The sequence below is a fragment of the Nerophis ophidion genome, linkage group LG10, assembly GCF_033978795.1.
Source record: "Nerophis ophidion isolate RoL-2023_Sa linkage group LG10, RoL_Noph_v1.0, whole genome shotgun sequence".
NCBI classification, from domain to species: Eukaryota; Metazoa; Chordata; class Actinopteri; order Syngnathiformes; family Syngnathidae; genus Nerophis; species Nerophis ophidion.
This window is the reverse complement of record NC_084620.1, coordinates 50,526,342-50,542,200: the sequence shown is the minus strand read 5'-3', so window position 1 is coordinate 50,542,200 and position 15,859 is coordinate 50,526,342. Positions and strand designations below refer to the sequence as shown.

The 15,859-nt window shown below is 26.2% G+C and overlaps 1 protein-coding gene across 1 annotated transcript in view; it reads left to right on the top strand.

Moving 5' to 3' along the window:
• Positions 1 to 15,859, top strand: part of LOC133560962 (synapsin-3-like) — a 274,400-nt gene that overhangs the window by 76,686 nt on the left and 181,855 nt on the right. The gene's annotated exons all lie outside the window — the stretch shown is intronic.

The window sequence follows — 15,859 nt, the reverse complement described above, 5'->3', positions numbered from 1 at the left end:
CAACAAAAATGTTTTTAAATAAAAAAACATAAGTATCGCATCAATTACAATTTTTGTATTTTAAAAAAAATGAATAGCAATTAAAATAAATCTTTTTCGCGTCAATTACGATAAATACAATTGTATTAAAAAAAAAAATACAAATAAAAATAAATCATTATTGCGTCAATTACGATAAATTATTCAAATTCATAATTAATGTTTTTTATTCGCATAATGACATGTTTTAACTGTCAATAATAAAAGAATAAGAATAAAAAAACATAATTAGTGTCAATTATGATAAATTATTTAAAGTCATATTTAATGTTTTTTAATCGTGTTATTAAAATGTCTTAACACTTCACAGTAAAAAAATAAATAAAATAAAAAAACAATTATCGCGTCAATTATGATTAATTATTTAAAGTCATATTTAATGTTTTTAATCGCGTTAATGAAAGGTTTTAACTCTTAACCGAAATGTTTTTGAATAAAAAAACATCATGATCGCGTCAATTGTGACAAATACAATTGTTTTTTTTTAATTTCTAAAAATATAAATAAATCAATATCGCGTCAATTACAATAAATACATTTGTTGTATATAAAAAAGAATAAAAATAAAAATCATTATCGTGTCAATTACGATAAATACAATTGTTGTATTTAAGAAAACAAAAATACTAATAAAAATAAATCAATGTGTCAATTACGATAAATTATTCAAATTCATAATTAATATTTTTTGTTCGCGTTAATGACATTTTTTAACTCTCAATAATAAAAAAAATAAACATAAAAAAACATAATTATCCCGTCAATTACGATAATGTAAAGTCATATATAATGTTTTTTAATCGCGTTAATGAATATTTTAACTTAACAGTAAAAAAATAAAAATAAAATAAAGAACAATTATCGCGTCAATTATGATTAATTATTTAAAGTCATATATAATTTTTTTTAATCGCATTAATGAAATGTTTTAACTTAACAAAAATGTTTTTAAATAATAAAATAGAATTATAGCATCAATTACGATAAATACAATTTCTTTAAAAAATTCATAAAAATAAATCATTATCGCGTCAATTATGATAAATATTTAAAGTCATATTACATATTTTTTCATTGCATTAATGAAATGTTTTAACTCTTAACAGTAAAAAAACATAAAAAACATAATTATCGCATCAATTATGACACATTTAAAGTCATATTGAATATGTTTTCAAATCGTTTTCATGAAATGTTTTAACTTTTAACAGTAAAAAAACAAAAAAAAACAATTATCGCGTCAACTACTATTAATTATTTAAAGTCATATTTAATTTCTTTAATCGCGTTAATGAAATGTTTTAACTCTTAACAGTAAAAAAATAAAAAACATAATTATCGCGTCAATTACGATACATTTAAAGTCATATTAAATATGTTTTCAAATCGTTTTCATGAAATGTTTTAACTTTTAACAGTAAAAAAACAAAAAAAAACAATTATCGCGTCACTACTATGAATTATTTAAAGTCATATTTAATTTCTTTAATCGCGTTAATGAAATGTTTTAACTCTTAACAGTAAAAAAATAAAAAACATAATTATCGCGTCAATTACGATACATTTATAGTCATATTAAATATGTTTTCAAATCGTTTTCATGAAATGTTTTAACTTTTAACAGTAAAAAAACAAAAAAAAACAATTATCGCGTCACTACTATGAATTATTTAAAGTCATATTTAATTTCTTTAATCGCGTTAATGAAATGTTTTAACTCTTAACAGTAAAAAAATAAAAATTAAAAAGCAATTATCTCAACAATTACAATAAATTTAAAGTCATATTCGATATGTTTTTTAATCGCGTTAATGACATTTTAAACTTTTGACAGTAAAAAAAAGAAATAAGTGAAATAAAGTAAAATTATTTCGTGAATTACGATAAATTATTTAAAGTCATATTTAATGTTTTTTAATCCCATTAATGAAATATTTTAACTCTTAACTGTAAAAAAAATTACAGTAAAAAAAATTACAATAAATTTAAAGTCATATTTAATCTTTTTAAATCGTGTTAATGAAATGTTTCAACTCTTAACAATAAAAAAACAAACATAATTACCGCGTCAATTACGAGAAATTTAAAGTCATATTAAATATGTTTTTAAATCGTGTTCATGAAATGTTTTGACTTTTAACAGCAAAAAACAAAAAAAAACATAATTATTGCGTCAACTACTCTGAATTATTCAAAGTCATATTTAATTTCTTTAATCGCGTTAATAAAATGTTTTAACTCTTAACAGTAAAAAAATAAAAAATAAAAAAAAATAATTAACTCATCAATTACAATAAATTTAAAGTCATATTCGATATGTTTTTTAATCGTGTTAATGACATTTTTAAACTTTTGACAGTAAAAAAAAGAAATAAGTGAAAAAAAGTAGAATTATTGCGTGAATTACGATAAATTATTTAAAGTCATATTTAATGTTTTTTAATCCCATTAATAAAATAGTTTAACTGTTAACAGTAAAAAAAATTACAGTAAAAAAAAATTACGATAAATTTAAAGTCATATTTAATCTTTTTAAATCGTGTTAATGAAATGTTTTAACTCTTAACAATAAAAAACAAACATAATTACCACGTCAATTACGATAAATTTAAAGTCATATTAAATATGTTTTTAAATCGTGTTCATGAAATGTTTTGACTTTTAACAGCAAAAAACAAAAAAAAACATAATTATTGCGTCAACTACTCTGAATTATTCAAAGTCATATTTAATTTCTTTAATCGCGTTAATGAAATGTTTTAACTCTTAACAGTAAAAAAAAACAAAAACAAAAAAATAATTAACTCATCAATTACAATAAATTTAAAGTCATATTCGATATGTTTTTTAATCGCGTTAATGACATTTTAAACTTTTGACAGTAAAAAAAAGAAATAAGTGAAAAAAAGTAGAATTATTGCGTGAATTACGATAAATTATTTAAAGTCATATTTAATGTTTTTTAATACCATTAATGAAATAGTTTAACTCTTAACAGTAAAAAAAATTACAATAAAAAAAAATTACGATAAATTTAAAGTCATATTTAATTTTTTAAATCGTGTTAATGAAATGTTTTAACTCTTAACAATAAAAAACAAACATTATCGCGTCAATTACGAGAAATATTTAAAGTCATACTCAATTTTTTTTCATCGCATTAATGAAATGTTTTAACTCTTAACAGTAAAAAAAAATGAAAAACACAATTATCGCGTCAATTACGATAAATTTAAAGTTATACTTAATATTTTTTCATCACAGTAATGAAATGTTTTAACTCTTAACATTGCTGTCTCTGTATGCCCGCGAGTTTTGTCCCGCCCTCTCCTTGCTCTTGACTGAGCGCAAAAACACGAAGATAGTCGGCGAACAAGACGTCTCACTCTGCCAGGAAAACTTGGCCGGTGGTGTTAGTGACTTGAAATAGAACTTAAAGACGTATCAGAAATAAAAGTATACTTTTGTAGTATGTTCCTCATATTTCTGCACAATAATAGGAGTCAGCAATAGACAACACGGAGTCACTTTCGTGTCTCCGGCGCATATTTTGCTTTGTTCACGGTTGAAATACTTCTTGCCCGCTTCTGTTGGATATTTTCTTGTAATTTTGTATTATTGTAACACCCAAACATGGGCTTTGTTGCCACCAAATGATATTAAATGATTGTATTTAAAGTCACGGTGCTGAATAAAGGAGTTGTAAAAATTGGCAGAGAAGTGTGTGGGTGCGTCACTTTAAATAGACCGTGTGTCTATTTAAAGGTGTGGTATGTCCATTCAGGGTGGCAAAGATGACTTCATACTCACCCTCATGTGACACTTTGGAGTTTTTTCATAGTTTAAGAGAGTGGCGACGGGGACATGAAGTAGTTGTGCTAACATAAGTTCCAAAATGGGCCCCCTTTTGGCCAAAATGTATTAAAAAAAAAAAAAATGTACATAGAGACATACTGTAATAACTTGAAGTAAATAATGAAGATTAAAAACCAATTACAAACAAAAACTAAAATAAATGAACTAAAAGCAGTGGACTTTTTCTTATAAAATTGGGAACAATTTCTCATATTCTTTCGGTTTCTGCAATGTTGCAATATTTTCTTGTAAAACTATTACTTTTTAATGTAAAATTATTACTTTTTAATGCAAAATGGTGACATTTGTCGTATAAAAATTTGACCTTAATCACAATATTGCCCATTTTTTGTTGTTCTTGTAAAATAGTGACATTTTTTGACTTTTGTCATCATTTTACGAAGTAAAATTCCGATTATTACTATAATATTGCCAACATTTTAAAGTTTTTTTTTTGAAAATTGTAACTTTTCTCGAGTAAAATTACGACTCTTTTCATAAAATTGCCAAAATGTTCAGCTTTTCTTGTAAAATTGCAACAGTTATTGAGTGAAAATCCAACTTTTGTCAAAATATTGCCGACAAATGTTCAGTCTTCCTTATAACATTTTTTATTATTTATTATAATACTGCTAAAATTATAAGTTCTACTTGTGAAATCGTGACCTTTTTCTAGTGAAATTCCAACTCATTTTTCACAAAAAGCTTTTGTCTTTTGTCATCATTTTACGAAGCAAAATTCCCATTGTTATTAAAACATTGCCAACGTTTTCAAGTTTTCTTATAATATTGCGAATTCCGAAATGAGGGTGGTCCCCAAAAAATTGACTGTCAACATATGAAATAACAAGTGTGTGTAAAAACTTGGAAGTACTCCCCGTCTGGCCAACATATGTAATAACATGTGTGTGTAAGACATTGAAATGTGCCCTTTGGTCAAAATTAATTAAAATAAATTAATAAACATGTATATAGAGACATACTGTAACAACTTGAAGTAAATAATGACGATTAAACACCAATTACAAAGAAAATGAAATAAAATAACTAAAAGTAGTCTTTTTCTCCCAATGTTACAACCTTTTTCTTATGATATTGGGAACAATTTCTTATATTCTTTCGGGGTCTGTAATGTTGCAATATTTTGTTGTAAAATTATTACTTTTTAATGCAAAATGGTGACATTTGTCGTATAAAAGTCAGACTTTTATCACAATATTGACCCTTTTTTTGTTGTTCTTGTAAAATACTGACATTTTTCTAGTAAAATATTGACTTCTGTCATCATTTTGCCAAGTAAAATTCCGATTATTACTATAATATTGGCAACATTTTTAAGTTTTTTTTTTGAAAATTGTAACTTTTCTCGAGTAAAATTACGACTCTTTTCATAAAATTGCCAAAATGTTCAGCTTTTCTTGTAAAATTGCAACAGTTATTGAGTGAAAATCCAACTTTTATCAAAATATTGCCAAAAAATACTCAGTCTTCCTTGTAACATTTGTACTTGTGTTGAGTAAAATTATGACTTTTATTATAATACTGCAAAAATGATAAGTTTTACTTGTGAAATTGTGACCTTTATCTAGTGAAATTCCAACTCATTTTTCACAAAAAGCTTTTGTCTTTTGTCATCATTTTACGAAGCAAAATTCCCATTGTTATTAAAACATTGCCAACGTTTTCAAGTTTTCTTATAATATTGCGAATTTCGAAATGAGGGTGGTCCCCCAAAAATTGACTGTCAACATATGAAATAACAAGTGTGTGTAAAAACTTGGAAGTACTCCCCGTCTGGCCAACATATGTAATAACAAGTGTGTGTAAGACATTGAAATGTGCCCTTTGGTCAAAATTAATTAAAATAAATTAATAAACATGTATATAGAGACATACTGTAACAACTTGAAGTAAATAATGACGATTAAAATGAAATAACAAAATGAAATAAAAGAACTAAAAGCAGTCTTTTTCTCACAATGTTTCAACCTTTTTCTTATAATATTGGGAACAATTTCTCATCTTCTGTCTGTGTCTGTAATATTGCAATATTTTCCCAAAAAAATTACTTTTTTAATGTAACATTATTACTTTTTAATGCAAAATAGTGACATATGTCATATAAAAATCTGACTTTTATCACAATATTGCTCATTGTTTTGTTGTTCTTGTAAAACAGTGACATTTTTTTGAGTAAAATGATGACTTTTGTCATCATTTTGCCAAGCAAAATCCAGAGTATTATTATAATATTGTCCAAATTCTGAAGTTTTCTTACAAAATTGCAACTTTTGTCGAGTAAAATTACAACTCTTTTCATAAAATTCATTAAATTGCCAAAATGTTAGTTTTCTTGTAAAATTGCGACTGTCATTGAGTAAAATTCCAACTTTTATCATAATATTGCACACGTTTAGTTTTTATTGTAAAATTTTGACTTGTGTTGAGTGAAATGACGACTTTTATTATAACATTGCCAAAATTCTAAGTTTTTTCTTGTGAAATTGTGACCTTATGAAATGCCAACCGATTTTTCACAACAAGCTTTTGTCTTTTGGCATCATTTTGCCAAGCAAATTTCAGTATATTATAATATTGCCAACATTTTAAGGTTTTCTTATAAAATTGTGACTTTTGTCAAGTAAAATGACAACTTTTTTTATAAAATTGGCAACATTTTAAGCCTTTCTTGTAAAATTACAACAGTTATTGAGTAAAATTCCAACTTTTTAATCACTATATTGCACATGTTCAGTTTTTCCTGTAACATTTTGACTTGTTTTGAGTAAAATGACGACTTTTATTATAAAAATGCCAAAATTCAAAGTTTCTTGCGAAATTCCAACTGATTTTTCACAAAACGATTTAGTCTGTGGTCATCATTTTGCCAAGCAAAATTCCCATTGTTATTAAAATATTGCCAGAATGTCAAAATTGTCTTATAACATTGTGACTTTTGTCGAGTAAAATGACGACTCTTTTCATAAAATTACCAAAATTTTAAGCTTTTCTTGTAAAATTGCGACAGTTGTTGAGTAAAATTCCAACTTTTATCATAATATCGCACACATGTTCTGTTTTTCTTGTAACATTTTGACTTGTTTTGAGTAAAATGACGACTTTTATTATAAAAATGCCAAAATTCAAAGTTTCTTGCGAAATTCCAACTGATTTTTCACAAAAAGATTTTGTCTGTGGTCATCATTTTGCCAAGCAAAATTCCCATTGTTATTAAAATATTTCCAGAATGTCAAAATTGTCTTATACCATTGCGACTTTTGTCGATTAAAATGACGACTCTTTTCATAAAATTACCCAAATTTTAAGCTTTTCTTGTAAAATTGCGACAGTTGTTGAGAAAAATTCTAACTTTTATCATAATATCGCACACATGTTCTGTTTTTCTTGTAACATTTTGACTTGTGTTGAGTAAAATGAGGACTTTTGTTATAATACTGCCAAAATTGTAAATTTTTCTTGTGAAATTTTGACCTTTTTCTCGTGAAACTCCAACTCATTTTTCCATAAGCTTTTTTTTTATGCTTGCATAGTATGTATATATTATTCTTGTTGTAAATACACTTCTTTATATATCTAGAAAGGCTGCTCCTAAAAAGGGAGGTTTTTTTTCTCAGGTCTCAAGAAGGTACGACATACAAGTGTGTGTGTGTGTGTGTGTGTGTGTGTGTGTGTGTGTGTGTTTGTGTGTGTGTCCTTGTATTTCTAGCCTTCTTGAGACATGAAGGAGGAAAAGTATCTTCCATATGAGGTGTGAACAAGTGATGACATAAATCATGGTCCCAATAACATTGCATCTAATAGACAATGTCTCATTTGTGGTGACATCTATCAATATGAGGCCGTGGTCCCAAACAAATTGACTGTCAACATATGAAATAACAAGTCTGTCTAAAAATCTGAAGTGCTCCCGCTCTGGTCAACATATGAAATGACAAGTGTGTGTAAGACATTGAAATGTGCCCCCTTTGGCCAAAATGTGTTTAAATAAATAAAAATATGTATATAGAGACATACTGTAATAACCTGAAGTAAATAATGAAGATTTAAAACCAATTACAAACAAAATAAAATAAATGAACTAAAGGAAGTCTTTTTCTTACAATGTGTCGACTTTTTTTCTTATAAGATTGGGAATAATTTCTCATATTCTTTCTGTTTCCCGTACAATTATTACTTTTTAATGCAAAATGGTGACATTTGTCATATAAAAATCTGACTGTTATGACAATGTTGCACATGTTTATGTTGTTCTTGTAAAATACTATAATTTTTTGAGACCAAGCAAAATCCCGATTATTACTGTATTGCCAAAATTTAAAAGTTTTCTTACAAAATTGTGACTTTTGTTAAGTAAATTTACAAATATTTTCATAGAATTGCCTTAATGTTAAGCTTGTCTTGTAAAATTACAACTGTTATTGAGTAAAATTCCAACTTTTATCATAATATTGCACACACGTTCCGTATTTCTTGTAACATTTTGACTTGTGTTGAGTGAAATGGCGACTTTTATTATAAAAATGCTGAAATTCCAAATTTTTCTCGTGAAATTGTGAATTTTTTCTTGTGAAATTCCAATTAATTTTTCACAAAAAGCTTTTGTCTTTGTCATCATTTTGCCAAGCAAAATTCCCATTATTATTAACACTTGCCAGAATGTTTAAGTTTTATTACAAAATTGCGACTTTTGTTGAGTAAAATTCCGACTCTTTTTCATGAAATTGGCAAAATTATAAGCCTTGCTTGTAAAATTCCAACTTTTATCATAATATTGCACACATGTTGAGTTTTTCTTGTAAAATTTTGACTTGTGTTGAGTAAAAGACTTTTATTATAAAAATGCCAAAAATTTTATTTTTTGGTGAAATTCCAACTGATTTTTCACAAAAGGCTTTTGTCTTTGTCATCATTTTGCAAAGCAAAATTCCCATTATTTTCATAATATTGCCCAAATTTTTAAGTTTCCTTATAAAATTGTGACTTTTGTCGAGTAAAATGATGACTCTTTTCATAAAATTGCTAAAGCTTTAACCTTGTCTTGTAAAGTTGCGACTGTTTTTGAGTAAAATTCCAACTTTTTAATCATAATACTGCACACATTTTCAGTTTTTCTTGTAATATTTTGACTTGCGTTGAGTAAAATTTGAACTTTTATTATAACACTGCCAAAATTATACATTTTATTGTGAAATTTTGACCTTTTTCTTCTGAAATTCCAACTAATTTTTCACAACAAGCTTTTATCTTTTGTCATCATTTTGCCAAGCAAAATTCCCATTATTATTAGAATATCGCCCAAATTTTTAAGTTTCCTTCTAAATTGTGACTTTTGTCGCGTAAAATGACGACTATTTTCATAAAATTGCTAAAACTTTAACCTTGTTTTGTATAGTTGCGAATGTTTTTGAGTAAAATTCTAACTTTTTAATCATAGTATTGCACACGTTTAGTTTTTCTTGTACCATTTTGACTTGCGATGAGTAAAATGACGATTTTCGTTATAAAAATGCCAAAATTCTAAGTTTTTCTTGTGAAATTGTGACATTTTTCTTGTGAAATTCAAACTCATTTTTCACAAAAAAGCTTTTGTCTTTGTCATCATTTTGCCAAACAAAATTCCCATTATTATTATAATATTGCCAACACGTTAAAGTTTTCTTATAAAATTGTGACTTTTGTCGAGTAAAATGACGACTCTTTTCATAAAATTGCAAACATTTTAAGATTTTCTTGTAAAATTGCGACTTTAATTGAGTAAAATCCCAACTTTTATCATAATTCTGCACACACGTTCAGTTTTTCTTGTCACATTTTGACTTGTGTTGAGTAAAATGACAAATTTTATTATAATACTGCCAAAATTCAAATTTTCTTGTAAAATTCCAACTGATTTTTCACAAAAAGCTTTTGTGTTTGTCATCATTTTACCAAGCAAAATTCCCATTATTATTATAATTTTGCCAACATGTTAGTTTTCTTATAAAATTGTGACTTTTGTCGAGTAAAATGACGACTCTTTTCATAAAATTGCCAAAATTTTAAGCTTTTCTTGTAAAATTGCGACTGTTATTGAGTAAAATTCCAACTTTTATCATAATATTGCACACACGTTCAGTTTTTCTTGTAATATTTTGACTTGCGTTGAGTAAAATTTGAACTTTTATTATAACACTGCAAAAATTATACATATACTTTGGAAATTGTGACCTTTTTCTTGTGAAATTCCAACAAATTTTTCACAACAAGCTTTTATCTTTTGTCATCATTTTGCCAAGCAAAATTCAGATTATTATTATTATAATATTGCCCACTTTTTTAAGTTTCCTTATAAAATTGTGACTTTTGTCGAGTAAAAGGACGACTATTTTCATAAAATCGCTCAAACTTTAACTTTGTCTTGTAAAGTTGCGACTGTTTTTGAGTAAAATTCTAACTTTCTAATCATAATATCGCACACATAATCAGTTTTTCTTGTAACATTTTGACTTGCGATGAGTAAAATGATGACTTTCATTATAAAAATGCCAAAATTCAAACTTTTTCTTGTGAAATTTCAACTCATTTTTCACAACAAGCTTTTATCTTTTGTCATCATTTTGCCAAGAAAAATTCAGATTTTTATTATATTAATACCCAAATATTAGTTTTTTTATAAAATTGTGACTTTTGCCGAGTAAAATGGTGACTTTTTTCATAAAATTGCTAAAATTTTAACCTTGTGTTGTAAAGTTGCGACTGCTTTTGAGTAAAATTCCAACTTTTTAATCATAGTATTGCACACACGTTCAGTTTTTCTTGTAACATTTTTACTTGTGTTGAGTAAAATGACAAATTTTATTATATTACTGCCAAAATTAAAATTTGCTTGTAAAATTCCTACTGAATTTTCACAAAAAGCTTTTGTCTTAGTCATCATTTTGCTAAGAAAAAATCCCATTATTATTATAATTTTGCCAACATTTTAGTTTTCTTATAAAGTTGTGACTTTTGTCGAGTAAAATGACAACTCTATTCATAAAATTGCCAAAATTTTAAGCTTTTCTTGTAAAATTGCGACTGTTATTGAGTAAAAGTCCAACTTTTATCATAATATTGCACACACGTTCTGTTTTTCTTGTAATATTTTGACTTGCGTTGAGTAAAATTTGAACTTTTATTATAACACTGCCAAAATTATACATATACTTGGGAAATTGTGACCTTTTTCTTGTGAAATTCCATCAAATTTTTCACAACAAGCTTTTATCTTTTGTCATCATTTTGCCAAGCAAAATTCAGATTATTATTATAATATTGCCCAAATTTTTAAGTTTCCTTATAAAATTGTGACTTTTGTCGAGTAAAAGGACGACTATTTTCATAAAATTGCTCAAAATTCAACCTTGTCTTGTAAAGTTGCGACTGTTTTTGAGTAAAATTCTAACTTTCTAATCATAATATTGCACACATAATCAGTTTTTCTTGTAACATTTTGACTTGCGATGAGTAAAATGATGACTTTCATTATAAAAATGCCAAAATTCAAACTTTTTCTTGTGAAATTTCAACTCATTTTTCACAACAAGCTTTTATCTTTTGTCATCATTTTGCCAAGCAAAATTCAGATTTTTATTATTATAATGCCCAAATGTTAGTTTTCTTATAAAATTGCGACTTTTGTCTGTTAAAAATATGACTCTTTTCATAAAATTGCCAACATTTTTAGCTTTTCTTGTAAAATTTCGACCGTTATTGAGTAAAATTCCAACTTTTATCATAATTCGGCACACACATTCAGTTTTTCTTGTAACATTTTGACTTGTTTTGAGTAAAATGACAAATTTTATTATAATACTGCCAAAATTAAAATTTTCTTGTAAAATTCCTACTGAATTTTCACAAAAAGCTTTTGTCTTAGTCATCATTTTGCTAAAAAAAAATCCCATTATTATTATAATTTTGCCAACATGTTAAAGTTTTCTTATAAAATTGTGACTTTTGTCGAGTAAAATGACGACTCTTTTCATAAAATTGCAAACATTTTAAGATTTTCTTGTAAAATTGCGACTTTAATTGAGTAAAATCCCAACTTTTATCATAATTCTGCACACACGTTCAGTTTTTCTTGTAACATTTTGACTTGTGTTGAGTAAAATGACAAATTTTATTATAATACTGCCAAAATTCAAATTTTCTTGTAAAATTACAACTGATTTTTCACAAAAAGCTTTTGTGTTTGTCATCATTTTACCAAGCAAAATTCCCATTATTATTATAATTTTGCCAACATGTTACTTTTCTTATAAAATTGTGACTTTTGTCGAGTAAAATGACGACTCTTTTCATAAAATTGCCAAAATTTTAAGCTTTTCTTGTAAAATTGCGACTGTTATTGAGTAAAAGTCCAACTTTTATCATAATATTGCACACACGTTCAGTTTTTCTTGTAATATTTTGACTTGCGTTGAGTAAAATTTGAACTTTTATTATAACAACAAGCTTTTATCTTTTGTCATCATTTTGCCAAGCAAAATTCAGATTATTATTATTATAATATTGCCCACATTTTTAAGTTTCCTTATAAAATTGTGACTTTTGTCGAGTAAAAGGACGACTATTTTCATAAAATTGCTCAAACTTTAACTTTGTCTTGTAAAGTTGCGACTGTTTTTGAGTAAAATTCTAACTTTCTAATCATAATATTGCACACATAATCAGTTTTTCTTGTAACATTTTGACTTGCGATGAGTAAAATGATGACTTTCATTATAAAAATGCCAAAATTCAAACTTTTTCTTGTGAAATTTCAACTCATTTTTCACAACAAGCTTTTATCTTTTGTCATCATTTTGACAAGCAAAATTCAGATTTTTATTATATTAATGCCCAAATATTAGTTTTTTTTATAAAATTGTGACTTTTGTCGAGTAAAATGACGACTTTTTTCATAAAATTGCTAAAATTTTAACCTTGTGTTGTAAAGTTGCGACTGTTTTTGAGTAAAATTCCAACTTTTTAATCATAATATTGCACACACGTTCAGTTTTTCTTGTAACATTTTGACTTGTGTTGAGTAAAATGACAAATTTTATTATAATACTGCCAAAATTAAAATTTTCTTGTAAAATTCCTACTGAATTTTCACAAAAAGCTTTTGTCTTAGTCATCATTTTGCTAAGAAAAAATCCCATTATTATTATAATTTTGCCAACATTTGAGTTTTCTTATAAAATTGTGACTTTTGTCGAGTAAAATGACAACTCTATTCATAAAATTGCCAAAATTTTAAGCTTTTCTTGTAAAATTGCGACTGTTATTGAGTAAAAGTCCAACTTTTATCATAATATTGCACACACGTTCCGTTTTTCTTGTAATATTTTGACTTGCGTTGAGTAAAATTTGAACTTTCATTATAACACTGCCAAAATTATACATATACTTGGGAAATTGTGACCTTTTTCTTGTGAAATTCCATCAAATTTTTCACAACAAGCTTTTATCTTTTGTCATCATTTTGCCAAGCAAAATTCAGATTATTATTATAATATTGCCCAAATTTTTAAGTTTCCTTATAAAATTGTGACTTCTGTCGAGTAAAAGGACGACTATTTTCATAAAATTGCTCAAACTTCAACCTTGTCTTGTAAAGTTGCGACTGTTTTTGAGTAAAATTCTAACTTTCTAATCATAATATTGCACAAATAATCAGTTTTTCTTGTAACATTTTGACTTCTGATGAGTAAAATGATGACTTTCATTATAAAAATGCCAAAATTCAAACTTTTTCTTGTGAAATTTCAACTCATTTTTCACAACAAGCTTTTATCTTTTGTCATCATTTTGCCAAGCAAAATTCAGATTTTTATTATTATAATGCCCAAATGTTAGTTTTCTAATAAAATTGCGACTTTTGTCTGTTAAAATTATGACTCTTTTCATAAAATTGCCAACATTTTTAGCTTTTCTTGTAAAATTTCGACCGTTATTGAGTAAAATTCCAACTTTTATCATAATTCTGCACACACGTTCAGTTTTTCTTGTAACATTTTGACTTGTGTTGAGTAAAATGACAAATTTTATTATAATACTGCCAAAATTAAAATTTTCTTGTAAAATTCCTACTGAATTTTCACAAAAAGCTTTTGTCTTAGTCATCATTTTGCTAAAAAAAAATCCCATTATTATTATAATTTTGCCAACATGTTAAAGTTTTCTTATAAAATTGTGACTTTTGTCGAGTAAAATGACGACTCTTTTCATAAAATTGCAAACATTTTAAGATTTTCTTGTAAAATTGCGACTTTAATTGAGTAAAATCCCAACTTTTATCATAATATTGCACACACGTTCAGTTTTTCTTGTAATATTTTGACGTGCGTTGAGTAAAATTTGAACTTTTATTATAACACTGCCAAAATTATACATTTTATTGTGAAATTGTGACCTTTTTCTTGTGAAATTCCAACAAATTTTTCACAACAAACTTTTATCTTTTGTCATCATTTTGCCAAGCAAACTTCCCATTATTATTATAATATTGCCCAAATTTTTAAGTTTTCTTATAAAATTGTGACTTTTGTCGAGTAAAATGACGACTTTTTTCATAAAATTGCTAAAATTTTAACCTTGTGTTGTAAAGTTGCAACTGTTTTTGAGTAAAATTCCAACTTTTATCATAATTCTGCACACACGTTCAGTTTTTCTTGTAACATTTTGACTTGTGTTGAGTAAAATGACAAATTTTATTATAATACTGCCAAAATTAAAATTTTCTTGTAAAATTCCTACTGAATTTTCACAAAAAGCTTTTGTCTTAGTCATCATTTTGCTAAAAAAAAATCCCATTATTATTATAATTTTGCCAACATGTTAAAGTTTTCTTATAAAATTGTGACTTTTGTCGAGTAAAATGACGACTCTTTTCATAAAATTGCAAACATTTTAAGATTTTCTTGTAAAATTGCGACTTTAATTGAGTAAAATCCCAACTTTTATCATAATATTGCACACACGTTCAGTTTTTCTTGTAATATTTTGACGTGCGTTGAGTAAAATTTGAACTTTTATTATAACACTGCCAAAATTATACATTTTATTGTGAAATTGTGACCTTTTTCTTGTGAAATTCCAACAAATTTTTCACAACAAACTTTTATCTTTTGTCATCATTTTGCCAAGCAAACTTCCCATTATTATTATAATATTGCCCAAATTTTTAAGTTTTCTTATAAAATTGTGACTTTTGTCGAGTAAAATGACGACTTTTTTCATAAAATTGCTAAAATTTTAACCTTGTGTTGTAAAGTTGCAACTGTTTTTGAGTAAAATTCCAACTTTTTAATCATAATATTGCACACATGTTCAGTTTTTCTTGTAACATTTTGACTTGCGATGAGTAAAATGACTTTCATTATAAAAATGCCAAAATTCTAACTTTTTCTTGTGAAATTGTGGCCTTTTTCATGTGAAACTTCAACTCATTTTTCACAACAAGCTTTTACCTTTTGTCATCATTTTGCCAGGCAAAATTCAGATTTTTATTATTATAATGCCCAAATGTTAATTTCTTATAAAACTGCAACTTTTGTCTGTTAAAATTAGGACTCTTTTCATAAAATTGCCAACATCATAAGCTTTTCTTGTAAAATTTCGACTGTTATTGAGTAAAATTCCAACTTTTATCATAATATTGCACACATGTTCAGTTTTTCTTGCAACATTTTGACTTTGGTTGAGTAAAATGAGGACTTTTATTACAATACTGCAAAAATGTTAAGTTTCTCTTGTGAAATGTTGACCTTTTTTTTGTGAATTTCAAACTCATTTTCACAAAAAGCTTTTTTTATATGTGCGTAGTATGTTTATATTATTCATGTTGTAAATACACTTCTTTATATATCTAGAAAGGCTGCTCCTAAAGAGGGAGGCTTTTTTCTCAGGTCTCCAGAAGGTCAGAAATGCGTGT